The following is a 14404-nucleotide window of genomic DNA, read 5'->3' on the forward strand; positions in this document are numbered from 1 at the left end:
TAAGATTTTTAAAAAAATAAAAATAAATTAACGTTTGTGTGACAATATTAGATTTTGAATAATACTAGGAATCATGAAAAATATATCATGAAATTCTTCATGAAAATTTTTCATCCTTTGATTAGCGTGTAATGTTTTATTATACGTGTAATCTACAGTGAAATTTTTTTCATAATTATTTTCATGATATTTTTTTTCATAATTCCTAACGTTACTAATTTTCTTAAGGTTAGTGCTTTGGTTTCTTGAGATAAAAGTCCTTAGCCACATCTCATACTGTAACACTGGCATCTTTGAGGTGAAAGGATTTGTCCAAATTTAATTTGGGAAAATGAGCCGTAGCTTGAAAATCTTGGCTCAAAATTGGCTCGAATGTCGTTTTGGGCGTTCTGGGTGATCTGAAACAGAGGAGAAAGAGGGAGAGAAGAGAGGAAGAAGAGAGGAGAAGAGAAAGAGGAGGGGAAGAGGGAATGGAGAGAAGAGAGGGCCCCTCCGTTTCTGCCGTCGGCCAAGCCCCTCCACTTCGTCGCAGCACTAGCGATTGTCGCAGCACCACCGCCGTCGCCTCCGGTCCCGCCGAGCCCCTCCCCTTCGTCGCAGCACCACTGCTGTCGGCCGACCCCTCCCCTTCCTCTTTCCTCCTCCTCCTCCTTCCTGCTCTTCTCCTCTTGTGATTATACCCCTCCAGTCCTCCTCCTCCTTTCTTCTCTTCTGCTTCTCTGCTTCTGAAATTGGATTCGAGCCAATTTCGAGCTCGACAATTCGAGCTACGTAGCAGTTCCGTTTAATTTGAAATGTAGAGGGATACACCTAAATCCAAGCCCAACTTTTGCCCGAACTTTTTGTTTAAGCCTGAGCCTGAGTCTAACTCAAAGAATTTGGGCTTTGCTCAAATTGCACAAATTGAAACAGACCAAAAACAAAAAATAATATATTGTGCTTTTTGAAATAAAAAAGAAAAAATATATTAAAAAATACAAACATCAACCATAATAAAAAAAATTAGGTCAAGTTATATGTATCAAACAATAGAATATTTGTGTTACAATATGATATAATCGAAATTGTGATAAAATAATATGTAATTTATAAGCTTTCATGTTTAGTATATATAAGAATTTCAGATTATTTGAGTTAGAGAAACACCTACTTAAGCCTTGTCCATATTTAAATTGAGCTGACAAACCAGGTCCAGATAGGTAGTTAACATAATTTAGGAATGGAGAAAGAGAGAAGCTTTGCTAGCTGGAAGTGTTATTGGGGCCATGGGGTTCACCATCGATCATATTTCGAAAATTTGAATTGTTTATTTTGTTGGATTATGTATCTAGATCATTTATGAAGGAAAAAAAAAATCTTATTAGTCCAATAAACATATGCACATGTTTAGATGATAATTATCTCCAAAAATTAATAAAAATTTAATTATTTTTTAAAAGAAGCAGTCTACTTTTAAAAGAGAAAAACAAATCTCATAAAATACAAATAAAATTATGGGTTAGAGTAGCGGACATAGAAATTTTACATAGAGTGGGTCAACTTATGTGTTTAAAATTAACAATAAATTATTATTATTATTATTATTATTATTATTCATGAACATGTATTATATGGAGATAAGTTACTTCAAAATGTTACATAGAGTGGCGGACATAGAAATTTTATTTTTACTTCAAAATGTTGTGTTATGTGAGATAAGTTATATGGAGATTGTATATTTATTATATAAATTTAAAAATAAATAAATAAAATTGTGAGCCATCTTTTTAAGCATGAATGATGGAACACATTAAATTAGTACAATTTTGGCACATAAAATAATAACTAAACTCTAATAGAAAAAAGATGATGATTATAGCATTAATGATTTTTACTTCTTTATTTAAAATGATATTGAATCTAGAGTAATTTATAACTGTCATCTACTATCTTATCTTATAATTGAATGCGTGAATTTAGTTATTTTTATTGTATTAGAATTATACTTTAATAATAAAATTCATTACATTAATATTATGCTAACAAATAAAGATAAGATAAAGAATTAGTGTTATTGAAATTTTATTAATTCAATGTAAATTGTGAGACTAGTGTTTTGATAAGTTTTAGGTCAAGTTTGGCTACAAAGAAAAAAGTGCACTTATTTCATCTTTTTATCTTTTTTGGGTCACATCAATCAACATCTCCTCTCTACTTTTTCTACACATAATATAAAAAAAGTCAAAAAGTGCACTTATTTAGTCTTCCCAAACTAGGCCTTAGTTTAAGTCTTTAAAGGTGTTCTGAATAAAGCCTTTAGCTCCCTTCGGTCCGCTAATGATGGGTAGTGATTGTTGTATCAATCTTTTCATTTTTATTTTTATGAATGATCATTCATATAATCGAATAAAATGAATGATTCAAATTGCCAGTAGGGGTCACGAAACCAAAATTAAAGAGAAGCCTACCCATCTAGGAAAATTGTAAATCATATATTATTTTAGGAAATTCGAATGTTAACCAAACACAAATACAATCCTAACAAAACTAAAAGACTAGAGCGTAATAGAACTCTATCCAACCTCTGACACAACGAATAAGGAAACAAAGATATTAATAGAGATGCACTTGAACCAACTTTTCTAACATCCAATTTCCAATCTCCTAACAATTACTCCACACCAAGCAACTCAAAACCTTATATATATATATATATATATATATAGATTACTATAAACAACATCACTTTTCAGAAAATTCTAACTAGAGAGAGTGAGTTTCTTTGAGAGTGAAATAGAGCGCGCGCGCACACATACACACACAGATTTCTTGGAGTGTAAGGATGTGGAGAAGAGGGAAAATACTGGGAAAGGGAGGTTCTGCAATGGTGTATCTGATTGCAGTTGTTTCACCCACAAGAATTGATCTGGTACCTTCTCTTATGGTTGTCAAATCTGCCTCATTCTACAAGTCTCACTGCCTTGCCAAGGAAGTAAGATTGCTTAGGGACTTTGAAGGTTTTCCTCATATTCTCAGCTGTTTCGGGGACGACCTTACGATCGAAGATGATAGAGAGCAATGTGTCACGGCCTTGGTTTTTTTCCAAGTTAACTGTGTGGCCTTAGATGCCTATGCACGCCTTGCTTGCACCTAAGTAAGCCTTCTTGGAAGAGAGCTAGGAAAAGATTGCACACACTAGAGAAACTTAGAGAAACTTAGAGAGAGCTCTTGGAGAATGCTAGCTTGTATTGCTTTGAATGCTTTGGATTACACTTGGATAGCTTGTGGATGATTTGGGCACATGAGGCCCTTCCCCTTTTATAGGCTACAGAGAATGTTCTAGACCTACAATGATGGAGAGGATTCTAGATCCTTCCTCTTACTCTATCTTATAGACTATTCTAGAGTTATTCTATAATGTACAAATCTAGGAGGATCTACAAATATCTACAAGTATGTACAATACTCTACTAAACTCTAGGAAGTTCTAGAAGCTTCCATGTACATTATAGCACTTTGTACCATATTCCCATATTTTCTCAAGTAGGAGCTTCCAGAATATTCCATTAGCCTCCCTTCCATGAGACTTTCTTTTGGTTGGCAATTTTATCCAAGTAATTTGGCGGGATATGACATTCTCCCCCACCTATGCTCGTGACACCCTCGTCGCACCTTCTTCCTTGAAGTCGTAGGTTTTCTCCTTGATTTGCACTGTCTTAAATTTACCCTGTCTACTTGCCCTATTGTTGACTTATCAACTGTGCATGTCGGTGGACTTTCTTCTGTGGAGCTAGTCATCTTCTTTGTAGTGCCTACTATCTCTTTCTTGTCCATCCCCATCTTAATATACATAGCTGACAGAAGTTGGAGTTAGTATTTAGCTTACTCACCATTGACACCATGTATGGCCCACCCTCCATAATGTACATAGTGTTGTTACGAGGTAACAGTGTCATGTTGAACTCCTGCAAGAACTCCATCCCTTGCACCACGTCATAGTCATCAAGTGATGCTATCAAAAAATTGACTTTTCTGCACCACCCACCAAGGTGCAACTTAACCCCTCGAGCCAGGCAATCTACGGGGTTTGCCTTGGTGTTCACTGTCTTCATCAATTCTTTTCCCTTGTCAAATTTCAGATCAAGCCTCTTGGCCTCTTCTGCTTTGATGAAGTTGTGCGACACGCCTGTGTCTACCACGACTTCGGTTGCCTTCCCATTGATCTTGGCATCTACGTACATTAAACCCTTATCCTATTAGGTCAATGTAGTAGGCTTCGATTCTATGGCACCAAGTAGCTGTAGAGATCCCATCTGTGCTTGCTCTTCCCTTTCTTGTTTGTCTAGCATTGCACTAAGGCTCTTTCTCTTAGGACAATCTCGTGCCCAATGCAGGCCATCACAAATGAAGTAGTTGTCCTTGGGCTTGATGTCTTTGTTGGGATCTTTCTTCCAATCTTTGCCCGATGGTGGTTTGCCTCCGTCTTCTTTGTACCTTGGAGCCTTAGAATCCCTAGACTCTTTGGCCCATTTTGCTCCACCACCATTGCCTTGACCATCCTTGGTGGACTCCGAGTTAGAAGATTTTGGCTTTGTATATTCCACCAATGTCTCAGCCACGGTGAGTGCAGTGGAAATGTCTTTGACACCCTTTCATTGTAGCTCCAACTGTGCCCTTTGCTTAAGACCAATCGTGAAGTTGAAAAGCAAGTCATCATCACTCATATTAGGAATTTGAAGCATGAACCTGGAGAATTCTTGGACATAGTCTCGAATAGAGCGAGTGTGCTTCAACTCCCTCATTTTTAGACGTGCTTCACGTGCCACATTTTCAGGATAAAATTGCCTCATGAGTTCATTCTTATAGTCCTAACATGAAGAGATAGTGCAAGTGCCCTTTTCAATTTCGGAATGCTTACGACGCCACCAAATCCCAACAAGTTTAGTGAGGTAGAGAGAAGCAATACGTACCTTAGCCATTTCATCGTTTAAGTTTAAGGCTTCAAATTACCTCTTTAAGTGCCAAATGTAGTCGTTCAGCTCCTTAGCATCCCTTTTGCCATCGAACTCTTTAGGCTTTGGTGCCTCAAGCCTTGGAGTGAATCTCGCATTAATGGCAATGCCACCACTGGCTACAACTCGCTTACACATAGCCCAGTCCGCCCGTGTATTCTCCAAGCCTTCCTTCAGCTCTTGCACTTGGTCTTGAAGTTGAGAGATAGCCTTTAAGATCTATTTCTCGAAGACATAGCTTTATTGCTTGTGGGTCTCATGGTTGGTTCCGATGGTGTCCCGCACGGACTCAAGCAATTTCTCGACTTGGCTTTTCATATTGCCATTAAGTTGCTCTATCCCTTGTTCCAACCGATCTAGTCGCTTCTTGACATCAGCCACGACCACTTCCACCTTGACCACTCGGGTCTCCATGGCACTTATGATGTCACGTGACTTGTCTTTGACCTTCTTGCCCAAGTTTGTAGCAATATCCCTTCCGCGGTTCTTTTCAGTGTGGACTACTTCTGCCATGGTACTCTTTCTTCCTTACTCACGACGCCTTCGTAACCTTGGCTCTGATACCAACTGTCACGGCCTTGGTTTTTTCCAAGCCAACCGTGCAGCCTTAGATGCTTATGCACGCCTTGCTTACACCTAAGTAAGCCTTCTTGGAAGAGAGAGAGCTAGGAGAAGATTGCACACACTAGAGAAACTTAGAGAGAGCTCTTGGAGAATGCTAGCTTGTATTGCTTTGAATGCTTTGGATTACACTTAGATAGCTTATGGATGGTTTGGGCAGATGAGGCCCTCCCCCTTTTATAGGCTACAAAGAATGTTCTAGACCTATAATGATGGAGAGGATTCTAGATCCTTCCTCATACTCTATCTTATAGACTATTCTAGAGTTATTCTAGAATGTACAAATCTAAGAGGATCTACAAATATCTACAAGTATGTACAATACTCTAGGAAGTTCTAGAAGCTTCCATGTACATTCTTGCACTTTGTACCATATTCCCATATTTTCTCAAGTCTTCCAAGAGCTTCCAGAATATTCCATGAGCCTCCCTTCCATGAGACTTTCTTTTGGTTGGCAATTCTGTCCAGGTAATTTGGTAGGATGTGACAAATGGTACAACATCCTATCGGAGTAAGCTTCAAGTAGTAGTTTGGCAGATCTTATTCAAAGTTTTTGCAGAGGATTGCCTGAGTGCGAAGTCAGACGGTACACAAAATCTCTACTTCTGGGTCTCAGTTACATTCACAAGAAGGGTTATGTTCACTGTGGTATCAAGCCTCATAATATATTGCTTGTAGAGGACAAGAGTGACTTCTCAATGAGTTTGAATGGAAAGAGGAAAAGGGTTTAAGAAAGTAGTGCAAAGATTGCTGATTTTGGGCTTGCAAAGAGGACTGGAAAGAAACTGAAAAAAAAAAAAAGAAAAAGAAAACAAGTCGAGACTGAGGGCACTGCTATGTATATGGCCCCGAAGTTGATTTTGCATGAAGAATATGAACCGCATGCAGATATTTGGGCAATCGGGTGCACAGTATTACAAATGTTGACTGGAAAAGAACCTTGAAAGCGCGACAAAGGTGTTGAAGTAGCCACTATTCTTTTTAGGATTGGATTTTCTGAAAAAGTTCCCAAAATTCCAAGTGGGTTGTCGAAGGAGGCTAAAGATTTTCTCAAGAAATGCTTGGTTGGGGATCTGAAGTCACGGTGGACTGCTAATATGCTCTTAGGGCATCCTTTCATGTCTGCTGCAAATAAAAGTATCAAAGAAGAGAGAAACAGAGTCTTTGTTCTTCCCAAAGCAGCGAAACCAGGTCCTGATTCATCATTCCAGAGTTCATTCAGTCTTCCTAAACCCTACTTGCTCACGTCACGTTTAGCATCACATGGGCTCGTATTGCATAGTTGCGTGGCCACAAGGCACTCGGATGGTATTGTTTCTGAAGACTTTGACGAACTTCATGCTTGTTAGAGGTAGAAAAGAATGGAGGAAGATGCAGAACAAGTGCTTTCTAGAACAAGTTATCGACTGGATGCCTTGGGGCAGTATTAGGGTATCAAGAGGATTTTAGAGAGAACAAACTCCAACATTGCCATTGAGATTTTCAATTAAGATTTTAATTAATAGCATGATTGTTGTTGCTTCAAGTACTATGTTGTGGGTATGTCTCCAATTCAACCCAGACAATGCTTATGTACAGAGAGGTTGTAGTGAGAGAGAGGGCTCATTGTATTTCTCTACATTATTCATATTGAAATTCCTCTGCCCTTTTACTCGTGGACATAAGCTTATAGCCGAATCGCATAAATCATTGTGCACTTGTGTATTCGTTTTTCTTTTTTTTTTTTTGTGGATAATTTGGAAGTTTCGACCAAGTGAGGCCAACACAGCTTCTGAGAAGCAATCCCTAGCTGTCCTAGAAAAATTGTTATTGAGAAAAAACAGGAAAAACACACTTCTCTATCCAAACAATGGTTGGTGGCAACCAACCAATCTCCAAACAACTAAATAAATCTCAACTACCATTTTAGTATGTTAAAAACTAATAACCGAGCATACAAAATAAATCTTTCTTCTATAGTAAAAATGACAACCCACCCCAGAAGATGAAATAAAGCTCCATTAATTATCTGCTAATAGTCGACACACCAAAAGCCTCAGTAATTTTTTAGCAAATTTTTTAGAGCAAAAATATCCACAAACAACACCAAAACATTAGTTGCACCTTTTCACCAATATCCCAAAACAAAGAAACTTGATTCTTTGGCGTGGAGCACTGTTTATATACAGAACCTATCGTAACATCAACAATACTACGAAGCGTCAAACTATTGATTAATGGCTAACCAAAAGAACAAAGCTTGTTCCTGAAAGTGAAATAATGCTCTCCATGATCTGCTAGTAGCCTAGCCTCTACACCAGCCTCAGTAATGTCTGTTAGCAGCTACTTGTTGAGACAATACCTTTGTCTCTCATTTTGTCTAATTCAATATTGAAACAGTCTATTATTTCACTTCAATGCCCTTGATATGATTTGTTGGTATCTTAAGTAAGCTCAATCTAAATGATGTCATGATTCACGATATGAATATAGTCCTTACTAGTAGCCTAGGAGAAAACAATTTAGACTACACATAACCTTTTATAGTTCTGATTCACTTCCATAAGATCCATTCATAGATACACACGTTTAGTTTAGATACTCTGACCTCAAGCATATGGTACAAGTTAACAAAAACAAAATTTTTTTTTACACAAAATTAATGGGAGCAATGCTCCAAAAACTTTCTAATTCAACTTATGTACATCATACTAGGACTGCAACTATGACAACTTTGAGCGAGGGCCTAAAATTGTCCAAAGTGTAGAGAGATATGTCCAAGTTAAAGTCCAAGCCTAATTTTTGTCTCAACTTTTTGTCTCAACATGAGCCTAAGCTTGAGCTAGAGTTTAATTCAAAGATTCGGGCTTAGCTCAAATTGTTTAAATTCAAACACACACAATATAAAATTAAAAAAAAAAAGGAAAAATTACAAATATATTCCTTGAGATTTGTGTAAAATACAGATTACTCTCTATTATTCGAAAAATTACAAATACTCCCTTATAAGAATTTTTTATTTAACAAAATTAACTGAAAAAATGAAATTCTCAATTGCTCTCCTATACAATGATAAAATTATCTGAATTATTAATTGAAATAAATTTCTGCCATCATTAAAAACTAGTAATTGATTTGATAATTTATTAATAAAAAGGGTCATTTGTTATGAAATTAAAAATTTCAAGGGAACAAGATGTAATTTCTAAAACTATAGGGGCAAATTGTATTTTAAACAAACTCGAGGTATATTTATAATTTATCCAAAAATTAATGTATTGCACATTTAAAAAAAGAAAGAAAGAAAGAAAGAAAGAAAGAAAAATACATCAAAACATACAAATTTCAACCATATCCAAAAAACTAATTCTAGTTTTGTGTACAAAACAATAGAATATATTGCATCATGATATAATTTAATTCCAATACAATAAAACAATATATAATTTATAAGATTTCAGTTATTTAGGTTGTAAACTCAAGTTTTGTCTAAATTTAATTTGATCCCACAAATCATGCCCTGATAAAATATTCTCTCATACATCCTTAATAAGGGCAGGTAGTTTACATAATTCAGGAAACAGAGAAAGGGAAAAGTTGTTGGGGATGTGGGGAATTTTAAAATGATCATAATTATAAAATTAGACTTTTTTTTTCTTCAAACAATTTAAATACAAATAAAATTATGAGTTATGATTATTATATTTGTAGGAAAAATAAGAAATAAATACACAGCAAAAATAAATAGATTCGGGCATATCTTTTACGCTCAAAACGAATCTATTGATCATGTGGGTGAATCATGTGTCTCCATTGATGTCTTCGAATAATTCCCAACAGTGGAATAGAATGACTAGAGAACTACCCATACTATTCACAGTACAAAGGTGGAATGGTTTATGGGAAGAGAGAACATATAATTTTGTTGTGTCAAATACAGAACCCAAATTCTGTTTATATAGGAGAGTTAAGAGACCCATAGGATAGATGTATCATTCCAGATAATGTTTATCTCATGTCAACAATATCTAATTAATAATTATCATCTAATATATTGACTATTATCCATATCAAGATTATCCCACATCTTGAAATATAATTTGTTATTATATTTGGATCACTTCTAATCGGGTCATGCCATTATAGGCAACCCAATTAGGTCCAGATTCTAAACCCGACCCAATTTTCAACATCTCCCACTCGAACATGCGCTGGCATAACATCGCGCTTTTGTATCTTTATCTACCCAATAAACGCAATCATACTAGCCAATGGATCGTGCGGCTACTGAGAACACCTACATGTGTGAGCTCTACACTAGAAACTCAAAAAAGAGCCAATATAGAGACATCAACCCGAAAATAAAAATAATGTCTCATATACCCAGATCCATCTAATTACACCGATCCAAAAAACATCTCTAATCCTTTAAAAAAGCATGTTTGACCCTCTCAATTCTTACAATATATTCACACTCAATTTGTCTCTCATATAGAGCGATGTGAGGTGGCGACAATGAATATACAATAGTGGTGTAATACTAGATGATCTTTCATTTGCTCTCATGCCATTTAGTTTAAGATTAACCACTTTCCCAATGATGTCCCTTAAGGCCGAATCATACATGACCGCAGACAACATACCAAAGTAACAAAATATCAGCCCCTTACCTTATGACATTGTCAAACGTCACAAAAGGGTGCATAAGTAAAAGTCATATCAATAATGTCACGTAAGACTCACACGGTGAGGAAACAGGGATCTATTCTCTCACCTCATTACTCGGTCACCAAGCACATGTAGTATGAATACATGCTACAGTGGATTAACTTTTCCAAAGAGTGACATCATACTCGATACACTGTATAGATCTTAGTCTAGTCGCTTTCTAGCGCCTAACCCGAATTCTCTATTTGCTCGCCTTCCAAGCACCAAATGAGATCTCGCAGCTGGCTAATCATAATAAGCACAATATGAAAAGTGGATACTAAAATCCATGTTGGGTCTTTAACCCGACCTCATCTTGGTTGCAACCAAGGCGACATACACAGTGGATAATTTAAGCCTCTTTTGACTCCGAATAAAATAAACCACTAGTCTCATCCTTATTCGCTCCCAAGTACCAAGGACGATTGCTTATGTGAGTGAGCTAATCTTGCCTGCTGACATCATTATCTGCTAATCTATAACACAAACCATAATTGCGTCAATATCCTATAATCTCACAAAAAATAAGTGATCGATTGAAAAAACACAACCACAGTCTGCGCAATTCTGGATTCCAAACATAAGCCCTATCAGCACCTTTTATAATAAGCATATACAACAGAATCCACCATGTGCGCTTCATATGAAGTGGTTCAAGATCACTACCTTTTGCGCAATTACCTCTCTAAATATATTTTGATGACCAATTTGCGTTCATTCAAGATGCGCCCAACAAGCACATTGAATCATACAAAGGGAAAATTTATACACTACTAGTAGAGCATCATATCCATAGTCTAATGAGCAAGGTCAAGGTCTAAACCACTCAGTTGACCATTTATAAAAGATAGCACTCATCACGCCGAATATTCCCACATAGCGTTCTTCAAGCTTCCACAACAAAAGATCAAGGAACATGGGTCATCTGTTTCTCCCAAAAACAATCTGAGGATTCACTCAATAGGTAAGGCTTTAGCTTTTACCGATAACTAAGTCAATGGGTTTGCAATTTCGCATCTAGAATCATTCTAGGACACTCCTTATGTAAGTCGTAAAAGACAAACCGAGAATTCTCCCAGAACAATCTCTAAGGATCGTACATCCGAGCATATAAATTACATCACCCATGTCCATCATGTCTAAAATAGAGGACTGCCAAAGCTAGGCGGCGACAACCTTAGAAATTCCTGGCTCATAATAACTAAGTAAGGAAAAACTTCTTTTGGACCATTGATCATCGTTGGCCTATCATGGCTCGACGAAATCTAAAAACCACTATTTGGATAACTGTTTTAGGCCGTAAAAGATTTATTAGAACTAGTAATCTTTTTGCGCTCCTAACTTTTCACCATAAAAACAGAAGGTAAATCCCTATGGATCTACTTATCCAATTCTCCAATGAGAAGTTGGGTCACAACGTCCACAAATCAAAGTTCCAAATTCATGTCAATCATAGCCTAAGTCAAAGTAACCTCACTCCTCAGGAGAAAGTCTTCTCATGGTCTACACCTTCCTCAATGGTACCACTTTTCGGTATCTAGTGAACCTTATGCCTCAAAAAATGACTATCCAAATTGTGCATAACTTTAGAACAGTTTTGCGTCATAGCAAAAAGTTAACCAAATCCTAGAAATGATTAATCCTCAAAAACTTTTTCTTAAAATGCGCAACTTTGATTCACTTTCTAAAAATAGGGAACTAGAGAGCTTTTGGCATTATCGTAGACTTTTTATCATCTTGCGAAGCAATCATGAATGTTTCCCTCTCAATCACCTAGTGATGACGTGGAAAATTTTACATTCGCTATCACACAACTAAGAATGTACAGTATTTTTCTTTAATGGAGTAATCCACTAGTACGCACATTGCTCCCACTGTCCCCAACTAGGCTACATAAAGCGCTATACTTAGAATTCTCTATCTTATAAAGTTCCAAAACTCTATTCACACCACCTTTACTAAGAAAACTTTATGTGAGTTAGTTACATTCTTTCAAAGCTGCTCACCTATAAGCACATGACCCGGAGGGTTTACATGATAGCATACAATAATTCGCCACATGACCCTAAGCGTTTACAAGACAGCATACAATAATGCGTTATAGAACTCTACGTCTTAACTTCACAACCTTAAGATAAGTAAAATAAAGATAAGCTGCTTGATGGTTACAGATCGCCCACAAATGGCTCTCCGCTAACCTATTACTCAAAAGGAGTGTAAAATCTAATATAGAGGGCACTCAGTTAGGGACATAGGCAATAAACTAAAGTGCAATTACCAATTGGGAAACATATTGCGCTATCATCCACCTAACATAAACAATACTCAATTCTTTATCTCTACTACACAATTGTGCTGCTGAGTACTAGGAATAATCAATTTTCTAAGCATCTCATTCTCTTCACAGAGTTTTCTAAAAAAAAACTCAAATAGATACTCGCCACCTCGGTCAAAACTAAAAACACGAAAGCTCTTATCTAATTGATCTCGACCTCATATATGCAATGTCAAAAAACATTTCAAAACTTTTGACTTATGTGAGATCAAATAGTCTTGACTAAGATGCGTATCGTAATCTATAAATGTGTTAAGATTGGGGCTAGCTATCATACCCTTACACATATCTAGTCACAAATATCATAGTGGACTCAATGCGCCAATACAGATGCCCTCATGCGGCTTTCCTACTTACTTGTGCACAACATTGCAAACAAAGTTACATATTCACATGAGAGCAAGATGCCACTATCCATGTCATCTTCTCATTAATACGATTAAGAACAACAAGCCACCGGTTTATAACCAATGTCATAAACTAATTCCAATCAGCCTAATGTATGAGTTCTCAAAGACAAGTAAAGGTTTAAGCCCAACTAGGTAATAACTCATGACTAACTAATGTTCACTAGATCATAAAAGGATGTCATGGAGATATCAAGTGCACCTAAGTCACAATTTAACTAGTAAGTGTTTATCCCTTGCACCTTCAAGTCAATTTTTTTCCCATACACTTTACTACATCTATTTGAAACATAATTATACTCCTATTGCCATCTCTGTTTCTCGCTTCATAGTTAGTTGCAATTAATTCTACTATCCACAAGAAGGAAAAAATAAGCTATCAATCTATGACAGCTCCTAAAGCAACTTAGTTGCAATTAATTCTACTATCCATAAGATGGAGAGAATAAGCTATTAATCTATGACAGCTCCTAAAGCAACAAAGTTGTAATTAATTCTACTATCCACAAGAAGGAGAGAATAAGCTATCAATCTATGATAGCTCCTGAAGCAACTTAAGCGTGAATTAGGCTAAAGAGTCTAATTCAACACAATGCTCTCACGAGCGGTGCGTCAAATTCTTAGAGTTGTAACAACCTTGTCAGCCTTGACCTTTTCATCACTATCCTGCAACTTTTGCGCTTAGTGGTAAATGCCATTCAAAAACGTTAGCCTAGCTAAGGAATTATACAAAGAAGCACCCCATCATGTCTTACACTCAATTGTAGAGACAAAAAGTATCCAGACTTAGACAAGTTGGCAGTGCTAATAGATTTTGCAACCACTAGGCGCTAATCTTCTCACTTAGTGTTAATAGATTTTGCAGCTTCTACACACTAATCTCTTAACTTTAAGTGATACTTCAAAGCACACTATTATGGTGCGTGAAATTTTGCTTCATCCACTCCCATCAATCGGGTAGGGAGCAAAACACTGCTCATACTGGCTACTCGTGTTACACTTAATGGCTAACTCATTTAAGCTCACATATCTTGGATGATGTAACTCTTGGATATTGTTTCATCCAATGATATAACATTATTAGAAGTCAAATTACAAAGTCAATTCGTGCAGCTCAATAGTCAGGATCATATCTTGATCTATTGAGGGCTTACAAATCCCACAACTCCAAACTCGCCAAACAAAACTACTTAGCATGCTGCTAATCATGGCGCACACATCAATTTTTATTGCGCCAAACAAAGCAACAAAACCACGGCTACGTTGAGTCATGTTTCCTTACTTGGCTCAATTAAGGTTTGACCTAAAGTTTCCAAGACTTTCTATTCATCTAAAGAATAGGATTACATTGTTTATATTTGAAC

Source organism: Camellia sinensis, chromosome 11 (genome assembly GCF_055761805.1).
Source record: "Camellia sinensis isolate YWXY chromosome 11, ASM5576180v1, whole genome shotgun sequence".
Taxonomy (NCBI): domain Eukaryota; kingdom Viridiplantae; phylum Streptophyta; class Magnoliopsida; order Ericales; family Theaceae; genus Camellia; species Camellia sinensis.